Genomic DNA, 6000 nt, shown 5'->3' on the forward strand with positions numbered 1-6000 from the left:
ATGTGTGTGAAGAAAGACATATGTGAAAAGAAAAATCATGGGAAAGCATTGAGTGTTATGACTATTACAATTGATAGAGATACACAGAGGTCACTGAGAAGGATTTCAGAGAACAGTCAAGGAACAAAGTAAACAGAAAGGTTTACCGAGTTAATTTATGATTTACCGAGGTATGTTATAAGAAAGGTAATTTCTTATTGAGCACATAGAATCTTCTATAACATTTTAGATGTGAAGTTGCAGATATTTTGTAAGATTTTGATTGTAATATTTTGAGTTGTAAGAGAAACCTTTAATAGGGTAAAAGACTCTAAAAAAGTCTATAAATTGTAAATCCTTTAACCAGGTGCAGCATTTAGAATAAGTGTGGTAAAATCCTTTAGCAAGGTAGATCTAAAGATCTTGATACTCCTAACAGGGTAAGCTATCAGAAATAGCTATACATGTAGCTCTAACCGAGCAACCTTTATTATTGTAGTAGTGAAGTTGTGGGTGTCATCCCCACTGCAGTTTTTCTCTCTAACCAAGAGTTTGTGCGTAACCAAAATATATGTGTTATGGAGTGAATCATGTATGATTGTTATTTATTTTTTTTAGCATTAGATTATGTTACAGTAGTTTTTGGTTTATGCTTAACAGTAAAGTTATTGTTGAAGAAAAGATTTGAATTACTAATTCACCCCTCCCCTCTCAGTACATTAGCTTTCCATATTGGGCCTAACACTAATGATAACTTTCTATAATATTTTGACTTTTCATTTACAAAATTTACTTGGGAAGTTGTGCCCATAAAATATTTGATTCTATAATTTAAAATGTATCACTTTATCACATGCTTGTTGTTGCAAAGCTCCAGATTTGACACTTGATCCATTTGCATAAGCCAAGAATGTTGCACTACTTCAAAATTGTGAAACCCTAGGTCATCTTATTAGATTGAAAATTTAATTTTAACTAAAATCTAATGATCAATTGAAATGAAAATATGCATAAAACGTCATATCTATCTTCTCATGCTCCATATATCTTCTCATCAAGAAATTGGAAATCTAGAATGCTAGCAATATTTTTGTTGATAGCAGGGCAACAACAATGTGGGAAAATTGAGAGGGCAGGTGAATCAGTTTTCACCAAACTCAACCAAATTAACAACAACTTCTAATCTAATTAGTAACACCAATATCAAAGATAAACATGACATCAACAACACACATAACACATGGATTTTTGACATGGAAAACCTGGTTAAGGGAAAAACCATGGTGGGAACCTACCCACAGTAAGAAGATACTCTATAGTAGTATGTGAAAATATTACAATGGGGAATGCACATGCATTTAGGTACACTTCCTAGAGCTCACTACTCAAATTCAAGAAGGGCTATAACCTTACAGAGATTGGACAACAATATAGATTACACAAACTCAAAGAATAGTATCTCCAAATGCCTAATTACAGTTCCAGTTAAGCACACTATCTACACAACAAATCTTCTCTTCTCTTTCACACTTTAAAATGATAGATTCACTTGATTGCACACATTATATACTCTTAGATGATAAACACAACCACATACAAACAACTTACATGATTACAATACTTATTTATATAGATCATCAACCTTAACCTTAAGGTCGGTTCAAAATAAGACCTAATTACAAATTACATCACATGATACATACATCCATAACCAAACCAATAAAATGTCATCAAGGACATAGCATGGATCCAAATCAAATCATCAAACACACACAATCGCTAAATAATTCACCAAGATCATCTGCAATACGCTACACCACCGAATATGTCATATAGCATGAAGAATACCACTAGACAAATAAAGTCTTTAATAACATGCACCATGATCAACATAGACCACCAAAATGCATAGGACATGATTAGAGAAAATCAATAAGAAATGTGAATTCGACTGCAATCACTACAACAGCTCGGATAACAAAAATCATCATTATCACCATAATCAGAGCTCAAGAACATCAACTAGCAAATTGAAAGATACGCTTTCAAAGTTCCAAATCATGAACCACCCAATCTGAGTGGTGCAGGAGCACCCTTCAAAGGGCTCCCACCATTTTTTTTAATTATGTTCTTGCTTCTTTATGAAGCCATTGTATATACAATAAGAGCCATGTGCTCATTGGTCCTAGTTAGGGTCCTAGTTTGGTCTTAGGGTCATAAGTCAAGATTGATATTTTCTTGAAAATAGAGGGTATGTGTGCCTTTGAGGTGTTTAGGGGTCCTTATTATCATGGTGGTGTCCTTAGGTTAGCCCAATGTGGGTCTAGGAGTCAAGAAAAGCAACATTGAGAAAGTTGCTCAAAAGTTGCAAAAGTTGCATGACAACTTTTAAAAGTTGTCAAGCAACTTTTCCACCTAGAGGTCAAAATCTTTAGGTTAGCATGGAAAACCCTAATATGGGCACATAGACCAAGGAAAGGGTAGTATAAGTAGTTTCAAACCCTAAGTTAATGGGTTGGATGTCATTTATTGTACGACCAAAGCAAAGTGACTTGATTGTGACTGCAATTTTGTTGCCAGTCGGCACAAATGGAGTAAAGAAAGATCATTAATGGATTGATTTGAAAGAAAAAATATGTGGAGTGTCTTCTATGGTGTAAATAATTTAATTTTGAGAATATAGATTAGGTTTTTGTTTGGCAAGTGTGGTGTGTTTGTAAATCTTTTGTAAATTGCTTCTCACTGTCTAGTTTTGGACTGGTTTGAATAAATGGGTTCATAACTCGATTCCCCATTGTGGAATCACCATGAAACCATGGGGAATGAGAGTAAAGAACCTATACTATACTTAAAACCAAGAAGGGCCCTTGAAAATGAAAGGAGGCCATCTAAAGACCCACTCCTAGGCAAGACTAAATAGTGCCCTGCTAGGAAGGGTTAAGTTGCAGAGGTCTTGGAGAGCAAGGAAGGTCAGAGGAGGAGGCACACTTTGGAGGAGTTGTAGAGGGATGAGAGGAGAACCATTTGTGTGAAGGAGGAGCTTCCAAAAATCTAGACAAGGTGGCAAGAGCACTAAACCTACACTGTGACCCTGGCAGGCCTAAAAACCCTCCTAAAAACCCTTAAAAACCTTAAAATCTACCTAAGGCATTGTACGGACACTTGGAGGCCTAAAACCTAGAAAATCCTTGAGTCCTTGCCAAATGAATAGTAGGTCTTTCAGGAAGTTTCACAAGAAAGTGCATCATTTGTAAGAGGAATCCCTAAAGGACCGGGTAGGAGGCCTAATTGGTCACAATCCTTGTAGCCTTATTTTGTAGGCAAAACACAAAATAGTGAAATCGGTAAGGGGTTGAAAGCTTGAAACCTCTTGGGGGAACATGAATAGGTGGAAAAACCATGTATTAGACCTGACCTATCCTTGCTAAGACCTAGGAAGGTGTGAAGCAAGCCAAACCCTTATTAGCCTAAGTAAGGGTTCTTGAATCTCATGAGTAGGTGAGACCTTAGGAGTAGTTTTTCAACTTGTTGGTGGGTGGATTGGGCAAGGTCAGGGGAGTCCACAAGAAGGGGAAGTCCTAGAGACCCTAGGGTGTGGTTAAAACACCTAGTGATCCAAGGAAAGGATCCAAGAGCATAGACTAGGCTAGTCTATCCCAAGCTCCATCCCATCAGATTGGTATCAGAGCAAGTTAAAGATTTGGTGGATCGTGTATGTCTCTGTACTCTGGTGAATCAGCAGTGGAAAGAACAATGGTCACTAATGCAAAGCTGGCTAGGGAGGTAGAAGAGCAGAAGGAGAAGAATAGACTCCTTGAAGAAGCTATGAGCGAGATAAGGGATAAGCTGAAGGAAGTGGTGGATCAGAGGACACAAGGACCTTGGGGTGAAGACACCAAGGATAAGGGCAAGAAAACTATAGACATAGATGACATTATACCTAAACCAGATCCCTTGTTCAATGAAGAACCATTTGTAAAGGCTATTAAGGCTTTGAACACCAAAGCATTTGAAGGATTGCCACATTTCAGTGGAAGGATGGACATTGACACTGTCATGGAATGGATTGAGGGCATGGAAAACCATTTTGAGTGTGAGGGAGTGACAAAGGCTCAAAAGGTCAAGGTTGCCAAATCAAGATTAAGGGGAGTAGCTTTGACATGGTGGAAGTACTTGCAAGAAGAGAGAGTTCATGTGGGGAAGCTACCTATTGCCAATTGGAAGGCCATGGTGAGTAAGATCAAAGAGAAATACTTACCAGAGGATTATGAAGTCCAACTTCATAAGAAGAGATAGGGATTGAAGCAAAAAGACCTTGATGTAACCTCCTACACCGAAGAATTTCAAAAACTATGTCTTAGATCCAAAGTCCAAGAAGATGAACCTATCAAGGTGGCTAGGTATCTAAGTGGCCTAAAGTGGAACATTCAAGAGGAGATAAGCCTATGGACTCCTACTACTATTCAAAAATGTCATCAGCTTGCAATCAAGGCGGAAGAGAGGAACAAAAGGAAAGGAGACTCCAATAATAGGGGTAGAGGCAGAGGTAGAGATCAGATGAATCACTGAGGTGGTTACCAAAGCAAGGCAAATGAGCAGAGGAACCAAGGAGAAGCCAAGTTGACTAAGCATAGTAGTGAAGCCAATCTTAGAGGGGGCCATCCTAGAGGAAGAGGTGCACAAGGTGGTCCAAGTAGGGGTAGAGGTACCAGTAGAGGTAACTCCTACTTTGTAACTATGAAATGTTACAACTGTGGTCAATTGGGACACCCGGCCTATAGATGCCCTGACAAGCCTACCTCATCAAACAGTGGAAAGAGGGTTGCTTATGCACATGAAGACTCTTCAAGAAGAAAGACACCTAAGGTGGACCATATTGAATTAGAGATTGGAGAAAATCTAATGTTCAATAGGCTCTTGATAAGACAACCAGTCAAGAATGAACCTAAGCATAGGAGAGCATTGTTTAGGGTGAGATGCAAGATCCTTGGTAAAGTTTGCAAGGTGATAGTGGATTCAGGGTCAACTGATAACATAATATCAGAGGAGGCAACCAAGAAGTTGAAACTCACAAGAATACTCCACACTAACCCATATAAGGTGACATGGTTGAACCATGGGCAGAGTGTGCTTGTCAATGAATAGACTTGGGTGGAGTTTTCTATTGGAGGATACAAGGATAAGATCCTTTGTGATGTGTTACCCATGGATGCCTGTCACCTATTGCTAGGTAGACCCTAGCAATTTTATAGGAAGGTGATCTATGATGCAGAGGAGAACTCCATTTCCATTAAGAAGGATAGCAAGACCTTTAAGATTTAGTCTTTGACATAGAATGAAGAGGGAACTTCAAGAACACCTAGTGTCTTATTGGCTACTGGTAAAGAGTTCTTAAACTTGCTACATGAGGAGGAAATAGTGAGGTGTACTATCTTTGTGAAGCCAAAGAAGGAAGAAGACAAGTTGCAGGAAGAGGTACCCAAGGAGGTGAAGAAAATGTTACAAGAGTATAAGGACATAGTGAGTGATGGAGCACCTACAACACTCCCACCAAGAAGGTATATAAACCATCAAATAGACTTTGTTCCCAGTGCATCCCTACCTAATAAAGCTGCATATAAGCTCACACCTAACCAAAACAAGGAGGTGGCAAGGCAAGTGTAGGAGTTATTGGAACAAGGACTGATTAAGAAGAGCATTAGCCCATGTGCAATCCCTGTAGTGCTAGCATTAAAGAAGGGAGGCAAGTGGAGACTTTGCACTGATTCAAGGGCAATCAATAGGATTACCATAAGGTATAGGTTTCCTATTCCTAGAATAGAGGATTTGATGGATTGTTTAGGAGGTGCTATGTATTTTACCAAGTTGGACCTTAAAAGTGGTTATCATCATATTAGAATCAAGGAGGGAGATGAGTGGAAGACTGCTTTCAGGACCACAGAAGGATTGTATGAATGGCTTGTGATGCCATTTGGACTCACCAATGCTCCAAGAACCTTCATGAGGTTGATGAATGAGGTG

The sequence above is a fragment of the Cryptomeria japonica genome, chromosome 6 (genome assembly GCF_030272615.1).
Source record: "Cryptomeria japonica chromosome 6, Sugi_1.0, whole genome shotgun sequence".
In the NCBI taxonomy this organism is placed as follows: Eukaryota; Viridiplantae; Streptophyta; class Pinopsida; order Cupressales; family Cupressaceae; genus Cryptomeria; species Cryptomeria japonica.